Genomic DNA, 21,597 nt, shown 5'->3' with positions numbered 1-21,597 from the left:
TCTGGTCCCAGATGAGGAATCCTCTGTCAAGTACATCTGTGAGTGGGATGGAGATAAACACCTGTTATTCAAACAAGACACATAAAAATATCCATAGGCCCTAACTGACCGATAGGCTACTTACTACTCGGCACAATTACCAAAAAAAGGGAAATCCATATGCTGTATCTCATCTTCCTCCTTTAAAAACAGTCCCCACTCACTACCTTGATGGAGATAGCCTCTCTTCTGTCCTGCCCAAATTCCCTTGCATAGTCAGTGTATCTCCTTTTTTCTGCCTCAGATAAATTCTTTCACCTCCCATGCCACTGGCTTGCACCCAGTCGTTGCCCCACATTTAGGGCCCTCATGCAATTGAGAGACACCGTATTTAAGCCCCACAAGAAGCTTACAAAAATCCTAACTTCCTGAACAGAAACACCAAATCATGCCTTCATAGGAATCAGTAACAGGGCAGGAAATCCTAAACTATAATTGATGAATTGTCAGAGGCTCCATGTGAACAAGTTTGAGTGTTAAAAACTCTAGTAGGAGTGCTTTATTTTAGGGAGCATTCCTAAAATTTTTGTCAATTTTAAATCCAGGAGCCCTGACAGTTTCTTAGTAAAGGCTGGGGGTAATTTTTCTTGTATTTCTGTTGGAGGGAGGAAGAAAAGTAGTCATTTTGAGATATGGTGGAGCACCCCTTTCTTAACAATATATGCTCTCAAGAGAAACTATTTTACCAAAGCCTAACCTACTGAGGTGTTATAAGTGCCCAACTGACCTGGGGGAAGTAAAACAACCAAATTCAGCTTGTTTAGATTTCCATGTGGAGTAAGGGAAATTTCTGCTTTTCTGTCTTTTGGAGAAATGAACAAAACAAAACAAAACAAAAAAACAACCCTGAGAAGTACTGATTAAATTGGTTGGAAGTAAAACAACCAAATTCAGCTTGTTTAGATTTCCATGTGGAGTAAGGGAAATTTCTGCTTTTCTGTCTTTTGGAGAAATGAACAAAACAAAACAAAACAAAAAAACAACCCTGAGAAGTACTGATTAAACAGGCTGACACTTAGACCTAATAGAACTATAGAATGCTTCTCCTCCCATAATTTAGTACCATATCAGTAGAGCTCCTATATAATTACCACAAAATACAACTGAAAGAACTGAACATCTCATAGACTTCAAAAAGTCTATAAGGACACTGAAAAATAATAGGGGAGATAAAACTAAGGACACTTATAGCTACAGAAAATAGTAACCACAGCTATACCGGCAGCCAGATAAATATTAATCTCATACAACCTCAGTTCGGCTTACTGGATATATGTCTGCCTTTCTATAAAGATAATTTAAGTTTTGTACAAAAACACATGATTTGAAAGTAGACAAAAACCCACATTATTTTAATAGACGAAACAAGCATCAGAACCAGAGAGATATGGCAGAAATGTTGGAATTATCATATAGGGAGTTTAAAACAACTATGATTAATATAGTAAGGGCTCTAAAGGAAAGTGTACGATATGGAAGAACAGATAGATAATGCAAGCAGAGATAATGAAATTCTAATAAAGGATCAAAAGAGAGGCTAGAGGGGCGCCTGGGTGGCTCAGTGGGTTAAGCCTCTGCCTTCGGCTCAGGTCATGATCTCAGGGTCCTGGGATCAAGCTGTGCATTAGGCTCTCTGCTCAGTGGGGATCCTGGTTCCCCCTCTCTCTGCCTGCCTCTCTGCCTACTTGTGACCTCTCTCTCTCTCTGTCAAAAAAATAAATAAAATATTTAAAAAAAAAGAGATGCTAGAAATCAAAAGGACTATAGTAGAAATTAAGAATGATTTTGATGAGCTCATCGATAAATGGGATGCAGCACAGGAAAACAGCATTGAGCTTGAAACCTCTAAAATGAAATGCAAAAAGAATAAAGGTAGTATCCAAGAACTGTGAAACAGTCTCAAAAGGTGTAGCATGCATAATAAGAATACTAGAAGGAGTAAAAGAAATGAAGAGAAGAAATATTTGAAGCAATAATGCTTGAGAATTTTCTTAAAAAACCAATGGATCCTAAACAACAGACAATAGCAGGATAAATACCCAAAAATTGATAATTAGGCATATCATACTTAAAGTGCAGAATTGCAAAGATGAAGAGAAAATCTTGAAAGACATGAGAGAAAAAATAAAAAAGAAGCTGTTACCTATATAGAACAAGGGAAATGATCCTTTTTATCATATTTTCTCTTTGGTAATAACCAATAAAAAGATCATATCTCAACATTTTAATTTAACATTGAAATGTTTTATTTCTTAAAAGCATTTTTCCTTAATAATTTAGGACTTTAGAAAGCATTAAAGAAACTATGGATGAACTATTTGGAGATATTTTTATAGATTTGAGTGAATTAAGGACTATATAAGTTAAGCATCCAACTCTTGATTTTGGCTTAGGTCGTGCTCTCAGGGTGATGAGACTGAGCCCCATGTCAGGCTCAGCGCTCAGCAGGGAGTCTGCTTGAGATTCTCTCTCTCTCCCTCTCCCTTTGCTCCTTTCACTCTCTCTCACTCTCACTCTCTCAAATAAATAAATCATTTAAAAAATAATGTAATATACTATAATGTGTTTGGATTATCTTTGACCCCCTTTAAGTCACTGTTGTATTATTCTACCTTTTAAGATTTTGAGATACAGGAAGTATGTTTTCTGTTTTGGTATGTTTTTAGAGGACAGCTCAAAAAGTAGATGTTACATGATAAAATTTCTTAATTTCCAGCCATTTCAGATATAATTTGACATTTTTAATAATATACAAATACTATGTAGCTTTAATGCTTAGTTGAAATAATAATTTTATAATTCTACATATTCTATCTATAATTTCTGTATTTCAGAACCATAAATCTCAGTCTGCAAATGTAGCTATGTAAGAATATTATTTTTCTTATACTTAATGACCCTAAACCTGTCATTAAGCCCCACACCTCATTTGTGGCAGTATGGTAAGTTTATTGGGTCTTAAATATAGTGCCAAGACCTAAAGAATATTCATCTTAATATAGATTATCTGTTCACACTCCCTACCTGCATACCCTGTTACTCCTGTGATACCAGACTATATGATTCTTAGACTCAGCATCTGTGCTACTAAAATGCTACTCAGGGTTCCGAAGATTTTTGTGCTGAGGTCTGGGCCCTGACATTCATCATCATGCCCCACCAGCTCTTAAAGCATGGGTGGAGCCTTGCTAGACAGAAATTAGTATTACTAACCTTTCTGCTTTCAGCAATAGAACACTCTATTCCCTCAGCTTCAAGAAATCCCTCCTAAGTATCTATTGATCATCAAAGGCATTCTCCACTAATTTCTCCATCTCTGGGGCATCTAATAACATCTGAAAAAGTGAAGGCATTTACAAAAGAAGAAAGGGCCATTGTTAACTCAGTAACTTCTGCTTTGGGTCTTGAATCAGAAATAGTCCCCAGAGCAAGAAAGAAAAAACAAAACAAGGAAACAGTCAAAAGGGCATTGACTCAGGGAGTGGTAATTCTGAATACCTCTTTGCTATTAGAGAAATAATTTAATATTGTAAATTATTTTACCGAGTGTTATTTTAATGATGTAATTATATGATGAAATAATACTTTTTCTTTGGTATTTACTTATCTAAAGTATAGCCAAGTTTGCTGTGGCAACATTAATAGATCTGAAACAAATCCACAGTGACAGACAAAAAAAACACATATATTTATATACACACACATTTCGAAAGTCGTAAAATCTTATAATTTTTTAAACCTCTTCTTCCTCTATTTCCTTCTATGCAGTTGTATTAATTTGGCATTTAGAACATCCTGTGAATTAAAATTCATTAGAATTTCAGAATGTCATTTTTACTTCTTGAGGTAAACAGAGGCACTCAATTTCTGGATCACTTCTGTGAGCTCCTTTATAATTATCATATGTGTCTCCTTTCAGTTGGAATATTCTGGCATTACAGAGTATACTATTCAAGAGACAGCATAGAAGGGGAAGAATAGCTCAGGGTTTGAAATCAGGTAAAACTGAGCTTTAATTCTGTCATGTTTTATTTAAATTCTCAGTTGGGCAAATTAGTTAAAATTCTCAGACTCAGTGTTCTTATTATCAATCTACCTTTAATTGCAAGGATTAAAGGAGATGATATATTTAAATTACTTAGAACAATTTCTGGTACCTAGTACGATTCCTGACACATAGTAGGTACCGTGTCTTTAGTATTTTAGTATTTTAGTATTCCGTGTCTAAGTTATTCTATGAGAGCGTAATTTGAAAGAAAAAAAGAACTTTTAAAGGATACCTTGCTATTCTTTATGTCTAATGTCTGGTTTCCATTATTCCCATGAGCATGTTGTTTTAAAGTAAACAATGAATAGAAAAGCCATTTGATTTTTCAGTATTTATTCATGGAGTCAATTTGGTAGTAATAAAAATTTACCAGGCCTAACTGTACTCTGTTCAAGTCTGTATGTGAATCTTTTGTACAATCTTCTCCTATCTTTTACATATTTATCTCTGATCAGTTTTTATCTCCTGCTTCCTATTTATTGTCATTCAGACATATCAGAGAGAGGCTATTCTAAACAGTTTTAAGACATTCGTTTAAGATATCACATGATTTGGTTCCTTCTCTTTTTCTGAATCAGAAAATTCACTTGGCTTTCTAATTATTCTAACTAGATGTTGAAACCCATTTAACTTTTCCTCAAACAAATGTAAATAGTAGGGAAATAACCTGGATCGAATGAGGCAAATTAGCAGATCTTCTTACCTGATTGGTTTGACAAAACAAACTCAAATTATGTATGTATAAATCCACTGTCACACACACAAACATTACGTATGGCTAAGTGTGCCAGGCAACAGTAGAAAATATAACAGTGTTTTGGTGAGAGTGCAATGGAAAAAGCTAAGAAAACAAAAGGTGTTTAAAACAGACTTTATGTCCACAAACAAGAACCTTAATTACATATAAAGAACACTTTTTAGAACCTCTGCAAGTGTCTGCCTTGGGATTATCTTCATAAGACAATATAATTCCTGTTACTGAAAAATTTAGCCCTTGGGCGCCTGGGTGGCTCAGCAGGTTAAAGCCTCTGCCTTTGGCTCAGGTCATGATCCCTGGGTCCTGGGATCCAGCCGCACATGGGGCTCTCTGCTTACCAGGGAGCCTGCTTCCTCCCCTCTTTCTGCCTGCCTCTCTGCCTACTTGTGATCTCTATCAAATAAATAAATAAAATCTTAAAAAAAAATTAGCCCAGTTTTTGTGGACATGTAATCTGAGCCCAACTGCCTAGGGTCCACATCCTGGCTCCATTTACTACCAGCGACCTTGGACTAATATTGAACATCTCTCCACATATTAGAATAAAATTATACAGTATCTGGTATAGAGTAAATGTTAAGCATATACTGACTGTTATTGTTACTCAGCAGAAATTTCTTCTATAGCATATCAATTATTACATAAACTAAATTTTAAATTGTATATTTTCCTTGATAAATATAAAATTAACTTGCCTTTATTTTTGGAATTAAATTTTAGTCTAGTATTTACTGATGAAGTTCTAGAACCTAGGTGAGGTTTGGTAGGCTGAGGTCCGGAGCCGATGACCAAGAAAGAATTTTTGAGACATCTTTGGTGCAAAATGGTGGTTTATTAAAGCACGGGGACAGGACCCATGGGCAGGAAGAGCTGCTGCCCCGGGTTTGAGAGATGGCAGGTTACGTACCTTGCGGTTGGGGGAAGGGGAGGGGAAGGGAGGTTTCATATGCTAAAGAGGGCCTACAAGGTGCCCAGATACTGGAGGCCTTGCGGCTAGATCAGTGTTGTCTTTTGGCCAGCCATTAACATCCAGATAGTTGGGAGATTTTTGGTGGGATGTCACAATCCTGCTATCAAGTGTCTTTGTTAGAGAGATTTAGGTTCAGAAAAGATTTAACTATATTTACATTTCCTTCTACCTCAGCCTCGTTCAGTTTTGTTTATGGAGGGGAGGGTGACATTAGGGCTTGAGGAACTGAGTTATTTGCCTCTGGAAATTGTGCTATTGATAAGGTAACTTCTTTGTTTGTAGATCTCTAGGACATTTGTAAACCAAGGGAGACTCCTGTCTTGCAGGATTGTGATTTCTGCAAGTTAACTATTTGTTTCTTGCTTATGGCAGTCAGGGGTGCCTGAGGAATGTCACAGACATTACCGAGGGGAGCGGGTGGAGAGGGGGGTGCAAGGTGCCAGCTTTTGCTTTGTCATCAGCCAGCCTCCTGCTCCCTCATCATTTACTAATTTATATTTGCTGAGTATCAGATATAATTTTGCTCTTTAAAAACCAGTCTATGAATTTCTATACTTATGTTAAATCCTTTGTCTCAACTTTTGATGGACTAATAATTTTTAACAGAATTTTACAGTTGCCAAGAAAGATATTTAGCTAATATATAAATTAGAAAATTCCATTTTTTTTGATTGAAAAACTTGACTGTCAGTTTTTTAATTATATATTTCAATTGTATTTGTCTTCAGAATCAAGTTCAGAATTAAATATTTTGAAATAAGAATACTGGATACATTTTTTTTAACCATGTCTATGGTATGTATAGATCACATTTTACTATGAAAAGGATCACATTTTTAACTCCTAATTGTAAGTTGCTGATAGTAATCAGCATGACATGGAATATTCCAGGAAATACTTGTAAAGTATAGCTGTATTCCTAAAAATGATCCTCAGAAAATCAACATTTCAGGATAAAGTGAGAGTCACAGACGTAGATAGTAGGGTACATCACTCTAACCATGCAATCTAGTAATTTATGTCACATTATGCACATACCCCATAACCTTTTTTATATTGTTAAACATAAAATATAACTTTTCCTTGCTCTTCAGTTTTTTTCTCTTGCCTCTTCTTTAGTTTCTTTATCCCCCATCCTTCTGTTCTTCTTCTTTTTTTCTTTTTGGTCTAGGTTGATGCTTCCCTTTTACAGCAGACTAATTTCACTGGAAAGTAGGAAAAAAAGAAAGAAACTTAACATGCTGACTCCTAAAGGACTTTTCATATCATATAAATGGGCATGTTGAGCAGGTTGGCTTGGTTCAAGGACTCAGAGGGATTCCCATGGGACCCTCCAAGAAGAGGGTTATTGACTTTGTTCATCTTAGAAATCAAATGCAAGCTGAGAGGAAGTGAAAATAGAGCTTATTGAAGACAGCAATACAGAGTGTGATGGAGACTTGGGAAGTTGAGTGAATCTTGTCTTTGCTGGGGTCCAGGGTTTTTACTGAGGACTGTGGTCAGATGACCTGTCTTCTAAGATATCCAGGAGCAAAGATAAGTGTTTAGGTGCCCTCACAAATTACTTACGCCCTGGAGCCAGGGACTTGGTGAGTTAATGGTCTTGGAAAACATTCATGATGACTTTGTGTGGTTACTCCTTAGATATTATCTGTTGTGCTGGAAGATTCCAAAGAAATCATTAACTCATTGACCCCTTTACAAGGAGAACATACATTATCTATTTTATAAGGCATGTGTAAGATGAGGGTTAGGTCCAAGCAAGAACAGACACAGCAAAAAAGCAGTCTTTCATGGGCTCCCTTTAGTTTTCCTATCTCAGAATCTGTCCTCCATAGTTAAGGATGTCATTTGGAATATTCCTTTAGGGGAGAAGGGACTCCAAAGTGAAAGTATGCATTTTGTCAAAGAGGACCAGTTTTCTAAAATACAACAAAGTATAGTATTTGAAATTTGCATTTAATACTACCAGGAAAACTGAATGTGTACATTCTTTTTATTAGATATAAAATAATGAAAATCTTACTTGTTACATAATTATTTAGTGTCATAATGAAAACCTCAAATTAATAAATTAATAAACACTAAAATGTTATTTATGTAATTATATGTAAATTTAAAACTACATGATACATTTAGGTTGTTTAGCCTAAATGGAAAATAGATTTTAATATATTTAAATATATTTGCATATATTTAAATAAATATATTAAAATTAATATATAATATTAATATTTAATAATATTTTAATATAGTTAATATGTTAAAATATATTAATATATAGTTAATATATTTTAATATAGTTAATATAATTTATTAATATATATTATATTTAATATATAATATATTAAATTAATACAAAATAAATTTATATTTTAAATATAAATATTAATTTATCTTTTAATTATTACATTTATCTCAGTTACCAGGCAAATTCAGTATCCCCCAATAAATATCAGCCTCTGTAAATGTGTAATTCTTTAATATGCTTACAATTAAAAAAAAAAGATTTTTCTCCATTCCACTTGATTAAGACTGGTGAGAATGAGCTGTGCCTTTGATAACTGTCTTTTATGTGGCAGGTAGTTGTGATGAGGGAGCAGGAGGCTGGTTGAGGACAAAGCAGAAGCTGGCACCCCCTCTGGACCCACTCCCCTTGGTAATGTCTGTGACATTCCTCAGGCACCTCTGACTGCCATAAACGATAAACAAATAGTTAACTTGCAGAGATCACAATCCTGCAAGACAGGAGTCTCCCTTGGTTTACAAATCAATAGCCAGAGGCAAATAACTCAGTTCCTCAAGCCCTAATGTCTCCCTCCCCACCATAAAACTGAAGGAGGCTGAGGTAGAAGGAAATGTAAATATAGTTAAATCTCTTCTGAACCTAAATCTCACTAACAAAGACGATTGATAGCAGGATTGTGACACCCCACCAAAAATCTCCCAACTATCTTGATGTTAATGGCTGGCCTAAAGACAACATTGATCAAGCCTCAAGGGCAAGGCCTCTGGTAGGCCTCCCATATCCTGGCACCTTGTAGACCCTCTTTAGCATATGAAAGCTCTGTTGAAACCTCCCTTCCCCTCCCCTTCCCCCAACGGCAAGGTACATAACCTGCCATCCCTCACACCCGGGGCAGCAGCTCTTCCTGCCCATGGGTCCTGTCCCCGTGCTTTAATAAACCACCATTTTGCACCAAAGATGTCTCAAAAATTCTTTCTTGGTCATCGGCTCCGGACCTCAGCCCACCGAACCTCACCTAGGTTCTAAAACTTCATCAGTTGTACATATTTACCTTATATTAAAAAATGTTTTAAGATCTGCATGGGCTCCTGGGTGGGGCAGGTGGTTAAGCAACTGCCTTTGGCTCAGGTCATGATCCCGGAGTTCCGGGATCAAGTTCCCCATAGGGCTCCCTGCTCAGCGAGGAGCCTGCTTCTCTTTCTGACATTCTCCCCTCTCATGCTCTCTCTCACTGTCTCTTTCTCAAATGGATGAATAAAATCTTTAAAAAAAAATAAAGATCTGCATGAATTTCATTATTGAAGTTGGACATAGCCTCTATCTAAATTAAAGATTCCATCCCCTGAGGACGTTGACAAGTATGACAAAGATCATTAATTTTATACTTGATTATAATTAAGTATATGTTGACATAGATCTGATTTATTGCTTTACCAGGAGTGTCAGCTGTACTGTAGACTATTTGCTTTAATGGGAATAGATTTTTTATTTCTCTATCGGAAGAATTCTGTTAACTTTGAAAGGGTTAGCAGATGATTAGAAAAAAAAACCTAATGAACTCCCAATTATATCATTTTGCTTTATGTCTTTATTTCATTATTGTAGAATATTTTATGTAAAATAATAATAACAATAAATTTAATTATTGACAAATAGCATTTTTTCATAGCTTAAGATTTGTTTCTCCCCCATGGAGATTAGACTGTTAATTCTGGGGATATGGTGCCAAAGCAGACAAAAAAGAAACAAGGTGTTTGCTTAGTGGTACTATTATTTTTCTTCTAAATTATATTTTTAATTTTTTACTTTCCAAAAAGACAAGTGATTCTGAATCAGACTCTATGTACAAAGTAATGTAGAAAATTGAGGTACTTAAAAGCAGATTCAGAAAGGAAACAAAACAACTTTTCTACCTCAGCTCTCTAAATATTTTAAAAGTATGTGCTTGCTTGGTCTTCAACAAACATGTTTACTTGCCACTTAAACATACAAAAGAAATGCCCTGAGGCACCTGGGTGGCTCTGTTGATTTACGCGTCCACCTTCTGCTCAGGCCATGATCTCAGGGTCCTGGGATGGAGCTCAACAGTGGGCTCCCTGCTTGGCGGGGAATCTACTTCTCTGTCCCTCCCCCTTGCTCATACTCTCTCTCTCTCTTCCTCTCAAATAAATAAATTTTTTTTTTAAATGTCCTAACTTGTATGTAACCTATGTGATACAAATTGTTCTATTTACTTTATAAACATCATGTATGAGTGTATGTGTGTATTACTGTACTCATGCATGGGAATAAAAACAGATTGGAATTTTAACATCCACCATTTTATAGATATGAATATATAGTAGCCTACTCATACTACATTTGTAAATGTATGTTAGTATTTTATAAAATATATTTGACCTCTTAGAATATTCTTTATCAATTTCCATTATTGCCTTTTATATAAATATTTAACAAAAACACTTTTATACTACTTGAAATATAGTCCTTTTTTGAAATATAGTATTATCTTTTCAGATTTACTTTATATGCTTTCTCAAAGCTCTATTATCTTAGAAATTTATATATTTATGCTCTACCAATAATTTTGTTAATGACTTCCAAACTTATGTTTTAGAGTTAGATATTTTATGCTTATTTTATAAAATAAGTATAAAGATACAATTCATACTATTCAAAGTGTTTATGAGTACTTCATTTTGATAATACTTAATTCATTTCCTGGATTCCCAGACCCATTTAATAAAAGAGATTACAAGAGGAATAAAGAGACTTTTAATAATCTCATGCTGCAAGCATCAAGCTAGTGAGAAACAAACACTCAGATAAAAGCTTGACTTTTGAAAAAAAAAGGGGTCTATCAAATTTGTATTTCCAGAATGAGACAGGAACTAGAATAGAGTATATTACTTGAAGCACTCTAACTCCAAAATCTCTTCTTAATGTGCTAGCTTGTTTTTGCTCATTATTGATATTGCAAAATTATGTTTACTTCATTTTAAATCATTCTCAATGCACATGTCTATATTTAAATTCTGTAGAATGTTATAAAATATCATGTATATTTAAGGGTTCCCCCCCCCCACTGGCAATATTCTTTAAATTTATTTCATCTTTTTTTTTTAATTAACATATAATATATTTTTATTCCCGGGGTACAGGTCTGTGAATCGCCAGGTTTACACACTTCACAGCACTCACCATAGCACATACCCTCCCCAATGTCCATAACCCCACCCCCCTTCCCCCAATCCCCCTCCCCCCAGCAACCCTCAGTTTGTTTTGTGAGATTAAGAGTCACTTATGGTTTGTCTCCCTCCCAATCTCATCTTGTTCATTTATTCTTCTACTACCCCCTTAACCCCCATGTTGTATCTCCACTTCCTCATATCAGGGAGATCATATGATAGTTGTCTTTCTCCAATTGACTTATTTCGCAAAGCATGATACCCTCTAGTTCCATCCATGTCATCGCAAATGGCAAGATTTCATTTCTTTTGATGCCTGCATAGTATTCCATTGTGTATATATACCACTTCTTCTTTATCCATTCATCTGTGGATGGACATCTAGTTTGGCTAGATGTAGACATACATTAGTTTGGCTATTGTAGACATTGCTGCTATAAACATTCGGGTGCATATGCCCCTTCGGATCACTACGTTTGTATCTTTAGGGTAAATAACCAGCAGTGCAATTGCTGGGTCATAGGGTAGTTCTATTCTCAACATTTTGAGGAACCTCCATGCTGTTTTCCAGAGTGGTTGCACCAGCTTGCATTCCCACCAACAGTGTAGGAGGGTTGCCCTTTCTCCGCATCCTCGCCAGCATCTGTCATTTCCTGACTTGTTCATTTTAGCCATTCTGACTGGTGTGAGGTGATATCTCATTGTGGTTTTGATTTGCATTTCCCTGATGCTGAGTGATATGGAGCACTTTTTCATGTGTCTCTTGGCCATCTGGATGTCTTCTTTGCAGAAATGTCTGTTCATGTCTTCTGCCCATTTCTTGATTGCATTATTTGTTCTTTGGGTGTTGAGTTTGCTAAGTTCTTTATAGATTTTGGACACTGGCCCTTTATCTGGAATGTCGTTTGCAAATATCTTCTCCCGTTCTGTCAGTTGTTTTTTGTTTTGTTAACTGTTTCCTTTGCTGTGCAAAAGCTTTTGATCTTGATAAAATCCCAATAGTTTATTTTTGCCCTTGCTTCCCTTGCCTTTGGCGATGTTCCTAGGAAGATGTTGCCGCGGCTGAGGTCGAAGAGGTTGCTGCCTGTGTTCTCCTCAAGGATTTTGATGGATTCCTGTCTCACATTGAGGTCCTTCATCCATTTTGAATCTATTTTTGTGTGTGGTGTAAGGAAATGGTCCAATTTCATTTTTCTGCATGTGGCTGTCCAATATTCCCAACACCATTTATTGAAGCGGCTGTCTTTTTTCCATTGGACATTCTTTCCTGCTTTGTCGAAGATGAGTTGACCATAGAGTTGAGGGTCTATTTCTGGGCTCTCTATTCTGTTCCATTGATTGATGGGTCTGTTTTTGTGCCAGTACCATGCTGTCTTGATGATGATGGCTTTGTAATAGAGCTTGAAGTCCGGGATTGTGATGCCACCAACTTTGGCTTTCTCTTTCAATATTCCTTTGGCTATTCGAGGTCTTTTCTGGTTCCATATAAATTTCAGGATTATTTGTTCCATTTCTTTGAAAAAAATGGATGGTACTTTGATAGGAATTGCATTAAATGTGTAGATTGCTTTAGGTAGCATAGACATTTTCACAATATTTATTCTTCCAATCCAGGAGCATGGAACATTTTTCCATTTCTTTGTGTCTGCCTCAATTTCTTTCATGAGTACTTTATAGTTTTCTGAGTATAGATTCTTAGCCTCTTTGGTTAGGTTTATTCCTAGGTATCTTATAGTTTTGGGTGCAATTGTAAATGGGATTGACTCCTTAATTTCTCTTTCTTCTGTCTTGTGGTTGGTGTAGAGAAATGCAACTGATTTCTGTGCATTGATTTTATATCCTGACACTTTACTGAATTCCTGTACAAGTTCTAGCAGTTTTGGAGTGGAGTCTTTTGGGTTTTCCACATAGAGTATCATATCATCTGCGAAGAATGATAGTTTGACTTCTTTGCCAATTTGGATGCCTTTAATTTCCTTTTGTTGCCTGATTGCTGAGGCTAGAACTTCTAGTACTATGTTGAATAGCAGTGGTGATAACGGACATCCCTGCCGTGTTCCTGACCTTAGCGGAAAAGCTTTCAGTTTTTCTCCATTGAGAATTATATTTGCGGTGGGTTTTTCATAGATGGCTTTGATAACACTGAGGTATGTGCCGTCTACCCCTACACTTTGAAGAGTTTTGATCAGGAAGGGATGCTGTACTTTGTCAAATGCTTTTTCAGCATCTATTGAGAGTATCATATAGTTCTTGTTCTTTCTTTTATTAATGTGTTGTATCACATTGATTGATTTGTGGATGTTGAACCAACCTTGCAGCCCTGGAATAAATCCCACTTGGTCGTGGTGAATAATCCTTTTAATGTACTGTTGAATCCTATTGGCTAGTATTTTGGTGAGAATTTTTGCATCTGTGTTCATCAAGGATATTGGTCTGTAGTTCTCTTTTTGATGGGATCCTTGTCTGGTTTTGGGATCAAGGTGATGCTGGCCTCATAAAATGAGTTTGGAAGTTTTCCTTCCATTTCTATTTTTGGAACAGTTTCAGGAGCATAAGAATTAGTTCTTCTTGAAATGTTTGGTAGAATTCCTCCGGGAAGCCGTCTGGCCCTGGGCTTTTGTTTGTTTGGAGATTTTTGATGACTGTTTCAATCTCCTTACTAGTTATGGGTCTGTTCAGGTTTTCTATTTCTTCCTGGTTCAGTTGTGGTAGTTTATGTGTCTCTAGGAATGCATCCATTTCTTCGAGATTGTCAAATTTGTTGGCGTAGTATTGCTCATAGTATGTTCTTATAATTGTCTGTATTTCTTTGGTGTTGTGATCTCTCCTCTTTCAATCATGATTTTATTTATTTAGGTCCTTTCTCTTTTCTTTTTGATAAGTCTGGCCAGGGGTTTATCAATCTTATTAATTCTTTCAAAGAACCAGCTCCTAGTTTTGTTGATTTGTTCTATTGGTTTTTTTTTTTTGGTTTCTATTTCATTGATTTCTGCTCTGATCTTTATGATTTCTCTTCTCCTCCTGGGTTTAGGGTTTCTTTCTTGTTGTTTCTCCAGATCCTTTAGGTGTAGGGTTAGGTTGTGTACCTGAGACCTTTCTTGTTTCTTGAGAAAGGCTTGTACCGCTATATATTTTCCTCTCAGGACTGCCTTTGTTGTGTCCCACAGATTTTGAACCATTGTGGTTTCATTATCATTTGTTTCCATGAATTTTTTCAATTCTTCTTTAATTTCCTGGTTAACCCATTCATTCTTTAGAAGGATGCTGTTTAGTCTCCATGTATTTGGGTTCTTTCCAAATTTCCTCTTGTGATTGAGTTCTGGCTTCAGAGCATTGTAGTCTGAAAATATGCAGGGAAGGATCCCAATCTTTTCATACTGGTTGAGACCTGATTTAGGACCGAGGATGTGATCTATTCTGGAGACTGTTCCATGTGCACTAGAGAAGAATGTGTATTCTGTTGCTTTGGGATGAAATGTTCTGAATATATCTGTGATGTCCATCTGGTCCAGTGTGTCATTTAAGGCCTTGATTTCCTTGTTGATCTTTTGCTTGGATGATCTGTCCATTTCAGTGAGAGGAGTGTTAAAGTCCCCTACTATTATTGTATTATTGTTGATGTGTTTCTTTGATTTTGTTATTAATTGGTTTATAGAGTTGGCTCCTCCCACATTAGGGGCATAGATATTTAAAATTGTTAGATCTTCTTGTTGGACAGATCCTTTGAGTATGATATAGTGTCCTTCCTCATCTCTTATTATGTAGTCTTTGGCTTAAAATCTAATTGATCTGATATAAGGATTGCCACACCTGCTTTCTTCTGATGTCCATTAGCATGGTAAATTGTTTTCCACCCCCCTCACTTTAAATCTGGAGGTGTCTTTGGGTTTAAGATGAGTTTCTTGTAGGCAACATATCGATGGGTTTTGGTTTTTTATCCAATCTAATACCCTGTGTCTTTTGATTGGGGCATTTAGCCCATTAACATTCAGGGTAACTATTGAGAGATATGAATTTAGTGCCCTTGTATTGCCTGTAAGGTGACTGTTACTGTATATTGTCTCTGTTCCTTTCAGATCTACTACTTTTAGGCTCTCTCTTTGCTTAGAGGACCCCTTTCAATATTTCCTGCAGAGCTGGTTTGGTGTTTGCAAATTCTTTCAGTTTTTGTTTGTCCTGGAAGCTTTTTATCTCTCCTTCAATTTCAGTGATAGAAGATAGTATTCTTGGCTGCATGTTTTTCTCGTTTAGTGCTCTGAATAGATCATGCCAGCTCTTTCTGGCCTGCCAGGTCTCTGTGGATAAGTCTGCTGCCAATCTAATATTTTTACCATTGTATGTTACAGACTTCTTTTCCCGGGCTGCTTTCAGGATTTTCTCTTTGTCACTAAGACTTGTAAATTTTACTATTAGGTGACGGGGTGTGGACCTATTCTTGTTGATTTTGAGGGGGGTTCTCTGCACCTCCTGGATTTTGATGCTTGTTCCCTTTGCCATATTGGGGAAATTCTCTCCAATAATTCTCTCCAATATTATTCTGCTCCCCTCTCTCTTTCTTCTTCTTCTGGAATCCCAATTATTTTAATGTTGTGTCGTATTATGGTGTCACTTATCTCTTGAATTCTCCCCTCGTGGTCCAGTAGCTGTTTGTTCCTCTTTTGCTCAGCTTCTTTATTCTCTGTCATTTGGTCTTCTATATCACTAAGTCTTTCTTCTGCCTCATTTATCCTAGCAGTGAGAGCCTCCATTTTTTATTGCACCTCATTAATAGTTTTATTTTTTTTCAACTTGGTTAGATTTTAGTTCTTTTATTTCTCCAGAAAGGGCTTTTATATCTCCTGAGAGTTTTCCCTAATATCTTCCATACCTTTTTCGAGCCCAGCTAGAACCTTGAGAATCGTCATTCTGAACTCTAGATCTGACATATTACCAATGTTTGTATTGATTAGGTGCCTAGCGTTTGGTACTGCCTCTTGTTCTTTTTTTTGTGGTAAATTTTCCCGCCTTGTCATTTTTGTCCAGATAAGCGTATATGAAGGAGCAAGTAAATACTAAAAGGGTGGGAAAGACCCCAGGAAAATATGCTTTAACCAAATCAGAAGATATCCCATATTGTGGGTGTGGGGGGGGGAGAAAGTGGGTTAAAAAGAGGTTCAGGAAAAAAAAAATTAAAAAAAGAAAACGAGTAAAGAAAAAATATAAAAAAGAAAAAAATGTATATATATATATATATATATATATATTAGATAAACTAGTTAAAAAACTTTAAAATAGAAAAGGGAAACGTTTAAAAAAGTTTAGCAGAAGAAAAAAAAAATTGAAAAAGAAAAAAAAGGAAATTAACTGCAAGACTAAAGAATCATGGGGAGAAAGCCATGAGTTCTGTGCTTTGCTTTCTCTTTCTCTCGAATTCTGCTGCTCTCCTTGGTATTGAAACTGCACTCCTTGGTAGGTGAACTTGGTCCTGGCTGGATTTCTTGTTGATCTTCTGGGAGAGGGACCTGTTGTAGTGATTCTCATGTGTCTTTGCCCCAGGCGGAATTGCACCACCCTTACCAGGGGCCGGTCTGAGTACTCAGCTTGGGTTTGCTTTCAGGAGCTTTCGTTACCTGAATGCTTTCCGTAGAGTTCTGGAGGACGGGAATGAAAATGGCGGCCTTCCATTCTCTGGCCCGGAGGAGCCGAGAGCTCGGGGCCCTACTCCTTAGTGCACCCTCAGGGAATAGCGCCCAATTACTCCCGTCTCCCTGGCCTTCGGCCGCACTCCGAGCTCACCAAGCCTGTGACCAGTTCAAGGTAACCCTGACCTGAGAGCTCACTCCTCGGCTCTGTCTCTGTAGCTGGCTTCCCCGTTCTAATACCTGCAAGCTCTGTGACACTCAGACACCCCCGATCCTTCTGTGACCCTGCAGGACCTGAGGCCACGCTGACCCCGTGTGGGCTTCACCCGGTTTAGCCTCTGGAGCGATGTCCCTCAGCAGAACAGACTTTTAAAAGTCCTGATTTTGTGCTCCATTGCTCCACCGCTTGCCTGGAGCCAGCCCCTCCCCCCGCGTTCTATCTTCCCGTTGCTTTGGATTCACTTCTCCACCAGTCCTACCTTTCAGAAAGTGGTTGATTTTCTGTTTCTAGAATTCCTGCTCTTCTTCTCTTCAATCTCCCATTGGATTTGTAGGTGTTTGCAATCTTTAGATAAGGTATCTAGCTGATGTCCTGCTACCTGAAGTAGTCTCAGCCTGCTACTTCTCTGCCATCTTGATTCCTCCTCTTGTATATTTAAGTTTTATTAGCAGTGTGAATAAAGTTGTTTTAAATATTGGGAATTGACTTATAACTATTCACTTAGTAAGAGTTAAGTTCTAGGGCACCTGGGTGGCTCAGTGGGTTAAAGCCTTTGCCTTTGGCTTAGGTCATGATCCCAGGGTCCTGGGATCGAGCCCCGAATTTGGCTCTCTGCTCAGCAGGGAGCCTGTTTCCTTGTCTCTCTCTGCCTGCCTCTCTGCCTACTTGTGATCTCTGTCTGTTAAATAAATGAATAAAATCTTTTTTAAAAAAAAGAATTTAAGTTCTAATAAACCTTAAAATAAGTATCTAAAACTCATCATATAATTTGTAGTATGATTTGCAATTGAAAGAAAAAGTGTAAGTCATAGTTCAGAGCCACTTTAGTTTTGATATGGGCAAGAGAGAGAGGACAGTATATTATGTCTATATGGAAAGAAAATCATTAAATAGGTACCTCTTCTGTGTTATATTTAATTCCATTCTCTATTACAATGTTCATGAAACACTTACTTTGCAGAAACACAGCTCTAAATTTTGTTTGCAAAACTGCTAATAAGAAAGTTCCATCACACTAATTGTTTTCTTTATGAAATAAGAAATAGTACCTGAATAAGTAGTCATTCATAATAATAAATCATTTAATACACAATATGTATAAAGTGCTTTAGAAACACAAAATGGGTAATGCATTAATTTTATAGTGGTAAGATTTTAAGGAAAGTTACAAATTGGAAGACTTTAAAATTTTTTTTTAGTTTTTGTTTTTGTGTGTATCTTAACGGCTAAAGATCCTTTTGATGGTTGTTATGGCAATGGATAGTGCCGATGATAGTGGCAGGCCTTGTAGGTGGACTTCCACCACAAGAAGTAATGATCATGAGATAAGAAAGGGTATTATGGTGTAGAAAGTTTTCAAGTATGGAAATTATAAGGTAAAATATTTCGGGAGAAAAGGTAAAACATTTCAGGAGAATCTATTGACATTCAAAAGGATGTAATGGAGTAGAAAGGCATGAAGCAGGGAGATAATCTAAGAGGCTATTTTAAGACCTACCTCCATAAATTCTATACATCAAAGCATTTCTAGAAGGTAATCATAGTTCTAAATCAATATGACTCAGGAAAATAGTCTATGGTTATTTTTTATGAAGTATTACACTAATTTAAAATTATTCTAACATGGTTATCTGTATCCTAACAGATAAAATTTGTTAACAAATAACATTTAATGAGAAAGAGTGATTCCTTCTCATTGATTATCCCTGGACAAAATTACATGTTGTAAGTATTTTAAAATAGTATATTATGATTTATTTGATCATTAAATAATTTCTGCTCAAAATATTAGAGCACATTAAGAACAACTCTTCCTGGGGCACCTGGGTGGCTCAGGGGGTTAAGCCGCTGCCTTCGGCTTGGGTCATGATCCTAGGGTTCTGGGATTGAGCCCCGCATCGGGCTCTCTGCTCAGCGGGGAGCCTGCTTCCCTCTCTCTCTCTCTCTGCCTGCCTCTCTGCCTACTTGTGATCCCTGTCTGTCCAATAAATAAATAAAATTAAAAACAAAAAAAGAAAAGAAAGAACTCTTCTCCTGATCTTACAGTTGTGTACTGCATTTAAGAATTACAAAACTAAATTACTGCCTGAGTGGTGCAGTTGGTTAAGTATCCAACTCTTCATTTTGGCTTGGGTCATGATCTCAGGATCATGGGATCAATCCCCATGTCAAGCTCCATGCTCAGTGTAGAGTCTACTTAAGACTCTCCCTCCCAGGGCACCTGGGTGGCTCAGTGGGTTAAAGCCTCTACCTTCAGCTCAGGTCATGATCTCAGGGTCCTGGGATTGTGCCTCACATCGGGATCTCTGCTCGGTGGGGAGCCTGCTTTCTCCTCTTTCTCTCTACCTGCCTCTCTGCCTACTTGTGATCCCTGTCTGTCAAATAAATAAGTAAAATCTTTAAAAAAAAAAAAAAAAAAGACTCTTCCTCCCTCCCCACCACATCCCTATGCTCTCTGGCTCTAAAATAAATAAATCTTGAAAAAAAAAAAAGAATTAATGAACTAAAGACATGTTTTAGAAAATATCTAAATCCTAGGAATTCAGATTCCTCGATAAGTGTATTTGGTACACAAAGACTTTTTTTTTTTCTTAAGGAATTTAGGTGATAATTACTATCTTCTACCTGAAGGAAAGGATTGAACTAATTTTCACCTGAAAGAACATCAAAGTATTTGAGTCTATTTTTCTAATGTTTACCTTTTTGTTGTTTCCTGACAGAGTTATATATAAAACTGTAAACATCACTTTTGGATACATTGTATATAAAATTTTGAATTAAGACATAACAGTAAGAACTTCATAAAATGTTATATGATGATCATGGGATAGAGTCAAAGGAAGGCTGTAGGGTCTCTTTTAAGGGGAAGAAAATCGTTCAAAGTGTCTGATTCACCCTTTTTCCATCCATAGAAAATTATGTGTGACATAGCATAAGGACTAATTCATATGTTATAGAATGGAAAAAAGTTTTAGCCCATAAGAATAGCTAATGAGGGGCGCCTGGGTGGCTCAGTGGGTTAAGCCGCTGCCTTTGGCTCAGGTCATGATCTCAGGGTCCTGGGATCGAGTCCCGCATCGGGCTCTCTGCTCGGCAGGGAGCCTGCTTCCCTCTCTCTCTCTCTCTCTGCCTGCCTCTCTGTCTACTTGTGATCTCTCTCTGTGAAATAAATAAATAAAATCTTAAAAAAAAAAAAAAAAAAAAAGAATAGCTAATGAATGCCAGAAGTGAAGTCAGTAGCTGATTTAACTTATTCTACTGGAAAGACAGTTACTTTAAGAAAAATAACTAAAGAAAAATGTTTAAAAATATTTAAGAAAATATTTTTTATTTTTTAAAAATATTTATAAATATTAAATATAAAAATATTTATAAATATTTTTAAATATTTAAGAAAAATAACTAAAATACCTCTGATAGTTAAGAGAATAACATTAAGTGTAATTCCTGGAATTATGCTTTCCATATAAATTATTTTTGTCCATAACAATTTATAATCAATATCAATTGATAATACATGCTGAAGTAGAAGGTAATCTCAATATATGAGGGAAATGAACCTTTATCTATTGGAATTTGTCCTTGAAGAAAGCTACTCTGTACAGTCTCTTAAAACTCAGTTAAAGCCATCTGTGTTCATAAAGGAGTTGTGTGTTATTCTTTCTAAAAGGTGTTCATCTTTCTTATTAAGTTTATTTTATTATAATCAATGTTCAGTTCTTTAAGTAATGTCATAGATAAATAACCTGTTTTCTACATCTAGTCTATAGTTTTGCCATAATATTGGAGTCAAACCAACAAAAATAGATTTATGCCCTTTCTTGTTAGAAAATTTTATTTCCTTTGGATTCATTCACTTTGTTAAGAACAAAAAGACTATAATCCTGTATACATATTTATTACGTTTTATATTCTGGTCTGCTACTATATTTTTCTTACTATAAAGTACTTATTCTTCCTTCTTAGTTTTATGTTTACAGTTGTTAGTTTTTCTATCTTTCACCTTTACTTTGTTAAGTGGTTTCATACTAATATTATATATCCTCTTCAGTGTGTTCTAAGAAGCTGCACATTCCAATATGACTAGTGTCCCATAGATCTTCCTAAAGGCATTTAAGGCTAGATGAGACAGGTTATAAAATATGCATCATCGTAAATAGAAAAAGAAGAAAAGTCTTTAAAGATAATATTTTTAGAGAGAAAAATAACCCATAGAATGAAAACAGATACTTGAGTTTGGCCCTTAGAATCTGTGGTTAGAAGGAATTGGTGTCAGAAGGCAGTTGGTGTCAAGACCAGTATTAACAGCCAGCTCCCCACAGATAGTGAAACAGATTAGTTGTACACTGCGGAGTCAACAGCTCCCACAAGTGGCTACATGAGGAATTCAGGGGACTGCATGTTAGGAGTGCTTATTGCCTCAGAAGAAATGAATGTGCCTTTGTCTCCTGGAATTCTATGAACATCACTAGGGAGACAGACCTCTATTGTGTGGGATCTGTACCC

Source organism: Enhydra lutris, unplaced genomic scaffold, assembly GCF_002288905.1.
Source record: "Enhydra lutris kenyoni isolate GAN:26980312 unplaced genomic scaffold, ASM228890v2 scaffoldscaffold19, whole genome shotgun sequence".
NCBI lineage: Eukaryota > Metazoa > Chordata > Mammalia > Carnivora > Mustelidae > Enhydra > Enhydra lutris.
This window is presented reverse-complemented; position numbering follows the sequence as displayed.